A 15,397-nucleotide genomic window follows, 5' to 3' on the forward strand; every position below is an offset into this window, starting at 1 on the left:
AGTAAATTATTTATTTTCAAGGTCCAATCCAGTGCCAGGATTGCCAAAGCTCTGCTGTGTGTTCTTTTATGTTTTCTTTTTTTTGAGACCGAGTCTTGCTCTGTCACCCAGGCCAGAGTGCAATGGCACGATCTTGGCTCACTGCAATCTCCGCCTCCCAGGTTCAAGCAACTCTCCCACCTCAGCCTCCCAAATAGCTGGGATTACAGGTGTCCGCCACCACGACTACTTTTTTTGTATTTTTAGTAGAGATGGGGTTTCGCCATGTTGGCCAGGCTGGTCTCGAACTCATGACCTCAGGTAATCCATCTGCCTTGGCCTTCCAAAGTGCAGGGATTACAGGTGTGAGCCACTGTGCCCAGCCTATGTTTTCCTTCTATGTGGAGTTTCAGGAGTTTGATGAAAAGTAAGTATACAACCAAAAAAGAATATAAGTGAAACAAACTTCTTGGAGAGCTAGAATCTCTTATAGCTGAGTGCAGATAATATTTTTAATTTTTTAAGGTCTTTGGGTTATTAAAAAATGTCAGGTTCAGACACCAAAAAAAGCAAGACATCTGTAGCATACAATATTAAGTGATTGCAGTCTCTGTGTTTAATGGATGTATTTTTAATGAATTGCTTAGGAAGAACACACTCCTTTCCAGGAAAAAGAATGTATAACATATAGGCATGGAATGTTTAAAGCCTCCCATTTATTGAAGATCAGGGAAAAGCTTTGCAATAATTTCGATCACCATGTATGTGGTGTTAGCCTGGGGAAGCATTAGTGTCCCAGCCCCAGATAATTGCAATGCAGTTTAGGCAAACCCACTCTTCAGCCATTAGACAATCCATCAGTGCAGGTGAATCCATCAGAGCTCCCTTTTCCTTATCTTGGGAGAGTCTCCAGGGAAGAGGAACTCTTGGTATACTGGACTAGCGGGGAGCAGGGGTGGAGTGTGGTGGGGAGAAACGATATGCAAGAGAGATTTGCAAATGGAATGTCTTCCGGATGAGACCAGGAAAGCTGGTGGTGTTGAGAGGACTGAATAGATGGGCCAAAGTCCAGCAAAACCGAGCAGGCATAATTGGGTAGTTAGGAAATAGAGGCAAAGTGGAACTGGACGTTTCTCTTCAGGTGGAAGAAGGAAATTGGCTTTGGCCCTTGGGGAATGATGTGGTCTGAAGAGCAGATCAGAGAGAGGTCTGGTGAGTCCGTTGAGTTATTTGAGATGCTTCTCCCAGCACCCGAGCCTGCCTTCTCCCAGCAGGGGCAGCTCGGGCAACAGTAGTTGGAGGTGACCACATGTCCTGCTGGAGGCTTCCTCTTCAGGGGCTGTGCTGGAAAGAGGATGGAGCAGGGATCCCAGACACAGTGGGGCTGAATCAGCAGGGCAGAGCCATCTCCTTGAAGATACCCAAGCCCCCAAGGTTTTTGTATTGGGCAAGCCAGGGGGAGCATCAAATGACAAAAGGCATCTGGAGACCTGGAAGAGAAGAAAGCATTCTTTCTATTCCCTGAAAGTAACTCACAAGTTTTCCTCGGCTTCCTTCAGAATGACCTTTAGATATGACCTTCTCAGGCCTGTTCTGGTCTTTGGGCGTTTTCTTCAGAGCCTTGTTTTCTTAGCTTGGAAGGTAACACGAGCAATGTTTGTCTTCTCAGAATGATTGTTGGACCCGCAACATTGGCCCTGAGCTTTTGTGCAGAGATAAATCAGCCTCTCTGTGCCCCCGTTTCTCATCTGTGAAATGGAGAGAATAACAACCCCTTCCAGAATTTTTGTAAGGGCTAAGTGAAACCATGTTTGTGTCTGGGACTTGATAGTTCATTATGCACATGTTTTTATCTTGTTGTAAAAATTCCATATAAAATTAGCTTTTCAGTGGCTCCTGTGATGACTGATGATTAATACATTTTAAATAGTGTTTAAATAAAAAGCACCATGTGTGCAAAAAGTGATGTGTTAAATCACGTAGTAGAAATAAATGCAATAAAACTCATCTTTGTTCTGCTTTAGTTTGCTAAAATATATGTTCATATTTTAATTTTGTCATGCAGGCTGCACTTTTTGCTATACTGCCCCTCCCTTTCTTTCCCCTTTCGTGTCCCAGCCACAAGATTTCCCTGAACGAGTCAGGGATTCTCCAAGTATTTGAATGCCTTTTATGCATTGGACACTGTGTCCCTGCTGCCATCTCATTCTGGTGGGGAGTGTACGGGAAGCTGGGAACCATGGAAACACAGAAGGACAGCTGACCCAGGAGTGCTCCTTGGAGGAGGCATCTTGAGCCCAGACCTGGGAACTCTGGAGGTCAGTGTGGGCAGTGTGGGCAGCACCTGGCACCGAGGAGAAATGGCCAGGATGATGAGGCTTAAGATGGTCTTGTTATAATTTTATTTAAATAAAGTTTTGGAAAGAAAACTGCTGCTGCAAGATACCAGGCACAGCAGGCCCTGTAGCATCTGTTTGCTATAGCATTAGGTTAGAAAAAGAAGGATTGCAGATGACTTTGTATCATAAACCCCCAAACAAACAAAGCATCCACCACTCTGACATTTTACTTTCTCAGACTCCATCGCTCTTCTGAACAGGCAGTCAAATGAGTGTCACCTAGATACCATGGTGTCACCTAGATACCATGACCATCACCTTTCATGGCTCATGCATAATTCAATGTCAGCAAAATGATGTGTCTCAGGTTGGATTCAGGAGGTTTTTTAGGATTTAGCGTTGCATTTGGGACTAGAGCTTGTCTATACCAGTGCTTCTGCGACCAAGTCTTTGGGCCAGACTGAAGGGATCTTCTGCAGGCAGAGTCCATTCTTTAACTCTTGTTTCATTCTGTCAGTTGTGCATTTTACTTTATGCATCATAAACTATTTGCTGTCAGTTAGGAATGACCTCCCCACCCAACTCACCCCACGGATGTTTCAGGAAAATTTCCCACGTTTATCCAGTGGCATTGCATCCTCTCTGGCCCACTGATGAGGACCTGAGAACCCATTTTTAGGTTATTCCTAACTAGTACAGTGTTTGCCCAGGGACCCTTTTCTTTCCTACCGTCGGAGCAGGGTTGCTGCTGTCAGGGCCCCTCTTGGGACGCTGGGAGTGGCCTCTAAGGGATCATTACTCCTGGTGCTTGCTACAGGTGGAAACTGGTTTCTGAGATGGAACTTGGCAGTGGTACCTAGATTCCCTCTCAGAAATCCAGGTTTTATCTGACTTCCTTTAAAACATTTCCAACTCTTAAAAGAATTAAGTCCACAAACCAAGACAGTGACAGAAGGCTGAGATGGCACATTAGGGTGCAAAGGAGATTTCTTCCATTGCAGTCATTGGAGGTAGTTTGGTTTAGGGCTCTGGTAGATTATTGAATTAATTATAAGGCCACCCTCCTGCTGCGATTCTGGGTACTCTCTCCATCATTGTGGCAGGGGAATATGATGATATTTTGTCGTCAGTGCCATCATCTTACACCGCTTTCTCACTTGGGCACAATATTTCTATGGGCATGTTAGTTTAAGGTCAGTAAATAATCTGATGTAAGCCAGGCACTTGGAGCATGCCTTTCATGTCAGTGTGCAGAGCTTTTATATCAGCGACTTCCAGACTCTTTTCCCCTGATCCACAGCATGAAGCATTTTGCCTTGACACTCTCGGTTACCCCTGTCTTTTGAGATTTGCTCTGAAGTTTTTTGTTCTGTCAAATGCCATTGTTTTAAAAATTCTGGTCAAGATGCACTATTTTAATTTCATGACCCACTAGTAGGTACTGACTTGCAGTTTGAAAAATGAGCGCTGGCTTGGCATGGTGGCTTATGCCTGTGATCCCAGCACTTTGGGAGGCTGAGGCGGGTGGATTGCTTGAGCTCAGGAGTTCGAGACTAGCCTGGGCAACAAGTAGACCCTGTCTCTACAAAAAATACAAACATTAGCTGGGCATGGTGGTACATGCCTGTGGTCACAGCTACTCAGGAGGCTGAGGTGTGGGAGGTTGCAGTGAGCTGTGATTGCTTGACTGCACTCCAACCTGAGTGCCAGAGCCAGACTCTGTCTCAAAAAAAAAAAAAAAAAAGAGAGATCAAGAGTTCCTGCAGTGTTTTGGAGAAGACTGCAGGATGATTTTTTTTTTTTAATTCAGTCACACGCTGTGAGCATAGTTGTCATCACAAGATCAAATAATTACCACTGCTTACAAGTTCCTTCGTAGCTGCTTAGAGCTTTAAATGGAATAATTATAGCTAGGATCAGCATCAGAATTGCAAACTCCCTGAAGTTGGACTCTGTGTATTAGGTAACCAGTTAAGTCATTTCATTCAAAGGAAGTTGATCATACGCAAGTTGAAGGTTGTTTTTTTGTTGTTTTTTTGTTTTTTTGTTTTGAGAATTCAGAGCGTTTCATTCAAAACCAGCCCTCACCACACCTACAAGTTGAGGGTATAGGTTCCAACAATCTTTTTTGACTTGAATTAAAAGCATTTAGGTCAAATGTTAGCATTTAACAGAACTTAATGGAGCAGCCACAGTTTGACTATAATCCCCTTATGGGATTTAAGCTGAGAGCCATGGATTGGCTTTGGAAATGTGCTTCATCATTGAACCTAGCCGACCCTGAAAGCTCTTGCGTCTTGGTGAGAACCAAAGTAGCACTTGGCAGGTTGAGGTTTTGAGTGTCCTTATCCCAGAGGGCACTCCTTCTTAGTCATATTCTTCCCCTGTCTGGATCGGTTTAAAGAAGTGGTGACAATAGCTTTCTCCCAGCCGAGATTGCCTACCCCAAGGTGTGGGTGATCTGAGGACCTCTAGCATGAGAATATTTGTGCATTTGTTAAAAATACAGGTTCCTGGCCGGGCGCGGCGGCTCACGCCTGTAATCCCAGCACTTTGGGAGGCCGAGGCAGGTGGATCACGAGGTCAGGAGTTCAAGACCAGTCTGGCCAAGATGGTGAAACCCTGTCTGTACTAAAAATACAAAAATTAGCTGGGTGTGGTGGTGCGTGTATGTAATCCCGGCTGCTTGGGAGGCTGAGGCAGAGAACTGTTTGAACACGGGAGGTGGAGGTTGCAGTGAGCTGACATTGCACCACTGCACTCCAGCCTGGGCGATGGAGCGAGACTCCATCCCAACAAACAAAAATATAGGTTCCCAAGCCCCCAAGGTAGGTCTACAGGATTAGAATTTGAGGAGGAGACATTTATAAAGTTGGCGGGATTACAGGGGTTTTTGATTAGTCTTCTAAAGTCAATTTTATTGCAATAGTGTTTACATAGAGTAAGTGGATATACATCCAAATGGAGCCACCAGAATCAGTCAAAACAACAGATTTCTATCACTCCAAAGGTTCCATCCTTTCCCTGGGGAGCCCCTTCCTCTGTTACTGCCCTAGGTAACCACTGTCTGCTTCCTGTAGAATGGTTTTGCCTTTTGAGAATCAGACAGCATGTCTTGTGTCTGGCCGCTTTAACGAAACATCTGTGCAACCCCCCCCCGTGCTGTCAGGCACGTCAGCGGACGCTCTCCGGTTTGTTGCTGACTAGTATGCCTTTTGATGGACCCACCATGGTTTGCTTACCCATCCACCTCTTGATGGCTCTTTGGATGTTTCCAGTTTGGGACTTTTTTTTTTTTTTTTGAGACGGAGTCTTGCTCTGTCACCCAGACTGGAGTGCAGTGGCCGGATCTCAGCTCACTGCAAGCTCCGCCTCCCGGGTTTACGCCATTCTCCTGCCTCAGCCTCCGGAGTAGCTGGGACTACAGGCGCCCGCCACCTCGCCCGGCTAGTTTTTGTATTTTTAGTAGAGACGGGGTTTCACTGTGTTAGCCAGGATGGTCTCGATCTCCTGACCTCGTGATCCGCCCGCCTCGGCCTCCCAAAGTGCTGGGATTACAGGCGTGAGCCACCGCGCCCGGCCTGGGACTGTTATAAATAAAACAGTGTCGAATTTTTGTCTCATGTGCATTTGTGTCAAATACATCTGTCGTTTTTTGTTTTGTTTTTTTTTTTTGATATAGAATCTTGCTCTGTTGCCTGGGCTGGAGTGCAGTCATGCAGTCTCAGCTCACTGCAACCTCTACATCCTGGACTCAAGCCATCCTCCCACCTTAGTCTCCTAAATAGCTGGGACTACAGACAGATACCACCACGCCTGGCTAATTTTTCTATTTTTTTTGATAGAAATGGGGTTTTGTCAGGTTGCCCAGGCTGGTCTTGAACTCCTGAGCTTAAGTGATCCGCCTGCCTCAGCCTCCCAAAGTGCTAGGATCGCAGGTGTGATTCACTGTGCCTGGCCCAGACGTCTGTATTTTAAATAAACTTCCCAAGTGAGTCTTAAGCACATGAGCCAGTGATTCTTATTCTGGCTATTCCTCTCTCTCGTATCCTTTTGGGGAACTGTAGGTTTTTATGTCTAGAGCAAATGATGGATTTGCCATGGATTTATATATTTCTTTTTTTTTCTTTTTTTCTTTTTTTTTTTGAGACGGAGTCTCGCTCTGTCGCCCAGGCTGGAGTGCAGTGGCCGGATCTCAGCTCACTGCAAGCTCCGCCTCCCGGGTTTACGCCATTCTCCTGCCTCAGCCTCCCGAGTAGCTGGGACTACAGGCACCCGCCACCTCGCCCGGCTAGCTTTTTGTATTTTTTAGTAGAGACGGGGTTTCACCGTGTTAGCCAGGATGGTCTCGAACTCCTGACCTCGTGATCCGCCCGTCTCGGCCTCCCAAAGTGCTGGGATTACAGACTTGAGCCACTGTGCCCGGCCCATTTATATTTCTGATGTAGTATTTATTCAGTGCCATTTACGTGGAGTAAATGTAAATTTCATTAGCATTCATGGAGCATCTGTCTTCTCCCCGCGCCGCCCCTGCCCCCTTACCCCGCTGTACTTCCTTATAAAGAGCATCTGCCTATTCTGTGCTAAGAGCTGGGAATATAAAGGTGAATTTTATTTTTTATTTTTTGTAGAGTCAGAGTCTCGCTGTGTTGCTCAGGCTGGTCTCGAACTCTTGGCCTCAAGCAGTCCTCCCAACTAGGCCTCCCAAAGTGTTGGGATTATAGGCATGAGTCACTGTGCTCAACCTTAAAGATGAATTTTACATAGGGGGTTTCTACTCTTTGGGAAGACTCTTAGTGATGAACTCATTAAGCCATAGGAGGCTTTGTATGTTACCTGCTGACTCTGCTAGATGCTGATGATGAAAGGACAGGTTTTTCTTAGGATTTGGTGGTTCTTTCGAGAAACACAGAAGGTTTTGGTATTTAACTCCAGGAATAGCTCAGCCCTGAAAACTTCTGGACAGTGCCATCACATTTCTCCTTCAGGTGGCCCTGCTAAGTCACAGTGAGAGGGGTGACTCTGTTTCCTGGACAGGGAGAAATGGTCAGATAAAATGAAGCTCAAAAGAAATCGTTACAGGCTGAATAGCTGATGAAACAAGTACTGATTAAAAGCTGCTGTTATTCTGCATTTGTGCATGATTGTTGGTGGCTGGAGAATTAGTGATTCAGTCCTTAGGGAATTGAAAGATTTATTACACATCTAAATATTTTATTTTACTTTTCTACTTCCTCGTAACAGAATTTTCCAGGTTGGTGATTTTTTTTTCTCTGTCAGGTTTACATTTATTTCCAGGTGCCTTTTTTTTTTTTTTTTGAGACTATAGTGAACTCCTTCCTCTAAGGTAGTGATTTTTAACTTTTTCTTTTTCTTTTTTTGAGATGGAGTCTCGCTCTGTGGCCCGGACTGGAGTGCAGTGGCCGGATCTCAGCTCACTGCAAGCTCCGCCTCCCGGGTTCACGCCATTCTCCTGCCTCAGCCTCCCGAGTAGCTGGGACTACAGGCGCCCGCCACCTCGCCCGGCTAGTTTTTTGTATTTTTAGTAGAGACGAGGTTTCACCGTGTTAGCCAGGATGGTCTAGATCTCCTGACCTCGTGATCCGCCCGTCTCGGCCTCCCAAAGTGCTGGGATTACAGGCTTGAGCCACCGCGCCCGGCCGATTTTTAACTTTTTCTACAGGGAGCTTTAAAAAAATCTAGATGCCAAGTATAATTTGTAGAACCTTGGCTTTTCTCCACTCTCTTCTGAAACCCAAAGTTATTTTAGAACTTTAAACATGAGGACATTATTCCACACTGCTGAATGCTGAGCTCACAACAGAAAGGACTGAATTGATTTGCTTGCATTACATTGTAAAGGGGGTAGATGCCGTAAAGGGAACCAACCAGCCTTTCCCCTGGACTTGATTCTGAGGAGTAAGGAGGAACTGGTGCTGATGTGGACACCATGAGGCTCTTAGGGGAGAAATTTGGGCCCATCTTTTGTTGTTAAGTTAGTTTAGAAAATATAGAGGACTAAAAAGAGGAAAATAAGTCATTTGTGTTTCTATCATTCAACATTTTGGTTAACATTTTGGTGTGTGTATACATGGCCACATACTTTACACATGCACAGTGGATAAATGCTATACATAGCATCTTTTTCATTATATATATTGCCTTTAATTCTTTTCACTTACAAAAGAACTTTTTTCACTCAAAACTAGTATCTTCTACCATTCTTTTTTTAAATTTTTATTGTGATAAGAACATTTAACACGAGATCTACCTTATTAACAACTTTTTTTTTTTTTTTTTTTTTTTTTTTGAGACAGAGTCTCGCCCTGTCACCCAGACTGGAGTGCAGTGGTGTGATCTTGGCTCACTGCAACCTCTGCCTCCTGGGCTCAAGTGTGTCTCCTCCCTCAGCCTCCTAAGTAGCTGGAATTACAGGCATACTCCACCACACCTGGCTATTTTTTATATTTTTAGTAGAGATGGGGTTTCACCATGTTGGCCAGGCTGGTCTCGAACTCCTGACCTCAGGTGATCTGCCCACTTCGGCTTCCCAAAGTGCTAGGATTACAGGCATGAGCTTCCGCGCCCAGCCAACAACTTTTTAAGTGCACAATATGGTATTTTTTTTGTTTTCTGGCTAATTTAAATAATTTCATTTTTTAAGAGATGGAATCTTACTATGTTACCCAGGCTGATCTTGAACTCTTGGCCTCCAGCAATCCTCCCACTCTTAGCCTCCCAAAGTACTAAGATTATAGGCATGCATGAGCCACCGTGCCTGACCGAAGTATTGTTAATTATAGGCATGGTATGGTCCAGCAGATCTCTACAATTTGCTCATATTGTGTAACTGAAACTCTTTTGTATTTTTTTTTGAGACAGAGTCTTGCTCTGTCGCCCAGGCTGAAGTGTAGTGGTGCGATCTCGGCTTACTGCAGCCTCTACCTCCTGGGTTCAAGTGATTCTTGTGCCTCAGCCTCCTAAGTAGTTGGGCTTACAGGTGTGCACTACCACGCTGAGCTAGTTTTTGTATTTTTGGTAGAAAAGGGTTTTCACCATGTTGGTCAAGCTGGTCTTGAACTGTCGACCTCAGGTGATCTTCCTGCCTTGGCCTCCCAAAGTGCTGGGATTACAGGCGTGAGCCACCGTGCCTGGCAACCTAAAACTTTAACCTGTTCAATGTCAGTTCTTCATTGACCCCTCACCCAAGTCCCTGGCATTCACCATCCTACTGTGCTTCTACATTTGACTATTTTAGATGACTCACGTAAGTGGAATCATGCAGTATTTGTCTTTCTGTGACTGGCGTGTTTCACTTCATGGAAAGATGTTCACCCTGTGTTGTGTAAAAAGGCAAGTTAAAAAATAGCACATATATAACAGGGTGAACATCTTTCCATGTCAGTAAATATTTCTGTGCTTTTTTGACAATGTTAAAATGTAGACCTTAGGTCTTCCTTTTTCTGGATTTTATTACTTGTTAGCAACCAATTGTCTTGGCATGTATATTGAAAAATCCATACTTTGTTTTATGATTTGAAGTGCTGCCATATCATATGTTCATCAGTTTTGGGTTTTTTTTTTTTTTAAATGACTGATAGTTACTTTGTTTTCAAACTTTTGAACTTCTGTTTATTACAGCTTTACATTAGGGTTCTTATCTCACTGACTACACTCCTCCTACTTTTCAAATACTTGTGGCCATCCTTGCTTATTATTATTGTTACTATTTTGAGATGGGGTCTCATTCTGCCACCCAGGCTGTAGTGCAGAGGCATGATCTTGGCTCACTGCAAACTCTGCCTCCCAGGCTCAAGTGATCCATCTCAGCCTCCCAAGTAGCAGAGACCACAGGTGCACGCCACCATACCTTGCTAATTATTTTGTATTTTTGGTAGAAACGGGGTTTTGTCAGGTTACCCAGGCTGGTCTTGAACTCCAGAGCTCAGATGATCCACCTGCCTCCACCTCCCAAAACTGTTGGGATTAGAGGTGTGAGCCACCATGCCTGGCCCTTGCTTATTCTTCTAGAGGAATTTTTAGCAAGCTCCTCTGACCCGTTGGGGGGGTATTAATGGATTTTTATTAAATCTGTATAGATTATGTTAATCGGAAAATGAATATTCTTACAGTACCTTTCCTATCAAAGAGTATCCTCTGTTTCTTTGGTTATTCAAATCCTTTTTATGTCCCTCAGTAATATTTTATCATTTTCTTCGTAAAGGTCACACATATTTTTATTAAACTTATTCTTAAGTATTTAACGTTATTTTTGCCATGGTGAGCAGGATTCTTTTATCCTATTGTTGTCAGGCATGGGCAAACCTTTCTATAAATGTCTTTGGTCTTAGGGGCCAGGTGATCTCAGTCACATGCTCTTCTTTGCTGTTGTTCACAATTCTTTAAACATGTAGAAACCATTTTTAGCAGGGACCTTAACAGAAACAGGCCAGGTGGTGGCTAGCCAGCTTCTGATACAGATGCTTGTCGCTGGCATTTGGGAAATGTTTGATTCAATCACATTGAAAGAGGTTTGCTCATGGGTTTTGTAACTTGCTACTTAATTGTAGATTCTCTGAGATTTTTCATATCTTTTGATATAGTTATAATTTGGACTTTTCTAATACTTCCCTCATCTTTCTTGGTCGGTGTCCATTGATGGTGGTGACGTTGACACCCCCGACTTGTTCTGACATCTGTTGTGTCACAGATAGGTTTGATGTGGTAAGATTATTAAACAAAACCACTGTTACATTATACCACATGCCTTAAAAAAAATCATTTATCAATCCACAAACTTTGGAGAACCTTTAATATATATGCCAAGTTCAGCACCAGGGGTGGAGGTAAGATGGTGAGGCTGTGATACTGTTCCTTTCTGTTTCCCACAGCTGTCTGGCTAGGCAGACAGACAGACATGATCTTGCTTTGTTACAATCATCTTTTTAAATTTTACCTTAATTTTTTTTGGTACAGATGGGGTCTTGCTGTCTTGCCCAGGTTGGTCTCAAAGTCCTGGCCTCAAGCAGTCCTTCTGCCTGGGTCTCCCAAAGTGTTGAGATTACAGATGTGAGCCGTCACACTCGGCCGTCCACATGGTCCTCCGACACCATGATGAGGTGGTGATCGGAGGAAGGATTGATGGGAGTCACCCCAGTGAGAAGGGGTGAGATGAAGGGGGCTTATTTTGGAGGGATGGCATGAGCAGGGTCCTGAGAGATAGGAGAGGTCTGTGAGTAATCACGGTAGGGTCCATGAGGGACTGGGAAAGGGGACCTGGATAGGCCCCATAGTCACCTCTTGTGAAGGAATTTGGGTGTCACTCTAAATTAGGAAGCCATCAAAGAGCATGATAATTTTCTGTTGAAGCATCATGCTGCTTACCATTTGGACAAGTGTTTGGAGCTGTCAAGATGGAATGAGGGGCCGGGTGTGGTGGCTCACACCTGTAATCCCAGCACTTTGAGAGGCCAAGGCAGGTGGATCACTTGAGGTAAGAAGTTCGAGACCAGCCTGACTGGCCAACATCTACTAAAAATACAAAATTAGCCAGGCATGGTGGCGCATGCCTGTAATCCTAGCTACTTGAGAGGCTGAAGCAGGAGAACTGCTTGAACCTGGGAGGCGGAGGTTGCAGTGAGCGGAGATCACGCCATTGCACTCCAGACTAGGGAACAAGAGCGAAACTCCATCTCAAAAAAAAAAAAAAAAAAAAAAAAAAAGATGGAATGAGGGCCAGGTGCGGTGGCTCATGCCTGTAATCCCTCCACTTTGGGAGGCTGAGGCAGGAGATTGCTTGAGCTCAGATGCTCAAGACCACCCTGGGCAACATTGTGAAACCTCATCTCCACAAAAATTAGCCAGGTGTGGTGGCACATGCCTGTAGTCCTAGCTACTCAGGAGGCTGAGGTGGGAGGATTACCTGAGCCTGGGAAATCATGGCTGCAGTGAACTGTGATTGTGCCACTGCACTCCAGCTTGGGCAACAGAGTGAGATCCTATCTCAAAAAAATTTTTTTTAATTAAATTTATTCTTAAGTATTTAATGTTATTTTTGCCATGGTGAGCAGGATTCCTTTATCCTATTGTTGTCAGGTGTGGGCAAACCTTTCTATAAATGTCTTTCGTCTTAGGGGCCAGGTGATCTCAGTTACATGTTCTTCTTTGCTGTTGTTCACAACAGCAATGAGAATACAAGTTAAGTGGCTGTTGTGATGTTGATGAGAGACCATGGGGATGTGTGCTAGGGAGCAGCCGTGCAGGTGAATAGAAGTGCATATGTTAGAGAGTTCCTAGTCTGAGAATGGTGGGTATCAGCCCTGGAAAAGGAGCTTGAAGGTGATTCCTGCCCCCCAGTGCTCCCTCAAATCACAAGGAGGGTAAAATCACCAGCAAGTCCCACAGAGGCAGTGTGTATAGGCCAGCTGGCCTGGGCTGTGTTTGTCCAGGGAGAACAGCTGTAAGCTGAGCATTTAAAGGACAGTTTTATATCTTGCTTGTATAAACAGTGTAATGGCAGGTTCAAATTACTGATTCAAGTTTGAATCCTGTTCTACTGCTTATAGCAGTGTATCCTTTGGCAAGTTATTTTACTTCTCTGAAGCTCAATTTCTACTTTTGTAGAGTTTGTGCGCAAACCAAGTAATATGCTTACTGGCCAGAAATAACTGTCATTTATTTAATAAGAGGTCAGAGACGTGCTTGGCACACACAGACACTTAGCAACTGGAAAACTGCAGTTATTACTGCCATTGTCGCCATCATGATCTGCCATCGCTCCGCTCCTCCTTCCCCACTGTCGTGTATTAAGGCCAAGACAGTGAGTGGATTTGCTCATTCTCTTTCTCTCTTTTGCAAGGGGTAGGAAAAGGGGCAATGAGGGACCATGGGTTGGCACAGTTTCCCCAGTGTCAGATTCCTGGGGAGATTTTGCTTCTTGTTTTAGTACAGACGTTAAACTCCACTCTTCCCTCACCTCTCCCCTTTTATCTGTTGCATTTTGCCGCTGGACCTTGGCATTTATGCACACCATGCTCATCCTGTGTGAATAAACCCTTTGATCTCGGGTTGTTGCATACTTTCTGACCTTGAGAGTGTCTGCATCATCCTTGTGCACTGGGGTGTGGAATACTCTGTCCTTTTGGGCTTTTTATGGCAGTGTCCAAGGACACATGTCTTTGTTCAAGCATTCACCCCTTCTTCCTTCTTCCTCCATGTACTGCTCTTGATGAAAGGTGCTCCCCTCTCCCTGAGCCCTGCAGTCCTCTTCCCTGATGCCTTTCTCAGAACATCACTGCTCAGCGCTTTCTGAGCCTCATCCTCTCCTGTGCTCTTTCAGGTCTAAGGCTTCAGGATACTCCAGGCACTACTCTGGAAGAGGTGGGTGAAGAGCATTGGTGGTTCCCCCACTGTAGCTTGTGAGGTTCAATTAAATGCGTGGTGGAGTAAATGGAGCACAGAGTTACTTGCTGGAAGATATTCTTGCCGGGATGGAACTGTCTTTGTTTGTTCCTAGTGCTGGGGATGGTGGTGAGGGGTTTGCTGCTGCAATGGATGTTCATGTCTGGAACACCAAGATGAACTTAACCTAGGAGAGTAAATTTATTCTGCTTTAAATAATCACATCAGTGTCCTTAGCCAGGCATGGTGGCTTGCACCTGTAGTCCCAGCTATGTGGGAGGCTGAGGCAGGATGATCGCTTGAGGCCAGGATTTTGAGACCAACCTGGGCAACGTAATGAGACCCCATCTCTTTAAGAAAAAAAGTCCCATCATTTTCCCTAAAGTTGATATAGATAAGGGTGATTTGAAAGCTCTGCTGACTTGCTAGATGTGAGACAAAGAGCTTATTGGTCCCTTGAAATATGACTATATGGCATGTGGCCGTGTAAAAATCTACCAGTATTTCACTATCCTCTTTTATCTTCTGAAAAAATAAACTTCTGGTGGTCTCAAGGTAGAAGTCCACTGTGGCTCCTTCAGGGAGATTTTATTTTTAAGTGTGTTTATTTTCACTGTGGGTTTTTTGCAGATTTTGGGAAGATGTTGGGTGGCAGTGGCTAAATCACACTGTAAAAGGCTGATGGATTTGGCTACACAAACATGATGACAACTCTGGCAGCTCAAAAGGTCATCCCCCAAATTCATAAACAAAAAATGGGGATAAAATGTTTGCATCAAATACAACAAAGATTTAAAGGATTAATATCCTTAAAATAAAGATCTGTAAACGTTATAGAAAATAGGCAAAAGACATAAGGGGATAAACCACAAAAGAGGCTCTGTGGTTGCCAGCAGACACGAAAAACTCATGAATCAGTGCACAGCAACATATCTGAAAAATTACCCACTTGCACAGATTTTATATATGTATATATTTATATATAAAAATACATATATTTATATATAAATATGTCTGTATATATGTTTATATTTATTTATTTATATATAATTATATATATATTTTTGAGACGGAGTCTCGCTCTGTCACCCAGGCTGGAGTGCAGTGGCACAATCTCGGCTCACTGCAAGCTCCGCCTCCTGGGTTCATACCATTCTCCTGCGTCAGCCTTCCCAGTAGCTGGGACTACAGGTGCCCGCCACTATGCCCGGCTAATTTTTTGTGTTTTTAGTAGAGACGGGGTTTCACCATGTTAGACAGGATGGTCTTGAACTCCTGACCTCGGGATCTGCCCGCCTTGGCCTCCCAAAGTGCTGGGATTACAGTCATGAGCCACCACGCCCGGCCTGCACAGATTTTATGTATTAAGGACTATCAAACTTTGTAGTGTTGTAGTGATCCCTGCAGTAGAGTTTCATATCCTTATTAAACAACAGAGTTGTGATGGATGAGTTAGGACCTGTATGTGGTGGGGGCTGTGGCAGGGTGGTGGGACCCCTGAGGTGGCATTTTAGGCTCTGCATTCATTTCTCTCTGGATGCTGTAAACATCACTTTTTCCTCCAGTTTTTACTGTTAATAAGTCTGATGTTTGTCAGTAAGCTGCTTGTATTTGTATGTTTTTGGTTTTTTTATGACAAGAAGTTTCAAGATTTTGTTTGTTTTTTTTTTTAAATGGAG

General features: G+C 44.3%; 1 protein-coding gene across 12 annotated transcripts in view; it reads left to right on the forward strand.

The window, feature by feature from the left end:
* SLC23A2 (solute carrier family 23 member 2) overlaps positions 1-15,397 on the forward strand; it is a 150,114-nt gene that overhangs the window by 54,544 nt on the left and 80,173 nt on the right. The window contains exon 1 of one of the 12 annotated variants that reach the window (XM_033185721.1): positions 948-2,297. The exons of the other annotated variants lie outside the window; for them this stretch is intronic. The gene's annotated coding sequence lies outside the window, so the exon portion shown is untranslated. Of the gene's footprint in view, positions 1-947; positions 2,298-15,397 lie in introns of those variants that run through there. 12 annotated transcript variants of the gene reach the window in all.

The sequence above is a fragment of the Trachypithecus francoisi genome, unplaced genomic scaffold (assembly GCF_009764315.1).
Source record: "Trachypithecus francoisi isolate TF-2019V2 unplaced genomic scaffold, Tfra_2.0 Lachesis_group21, whole genome shotgun sequence".
NCBI lineage: Eukaryota > Metazoa > Chordata > Mammalia > Primates > Cercopithecidae > Trachypithecus > Trachypithecus francoisi.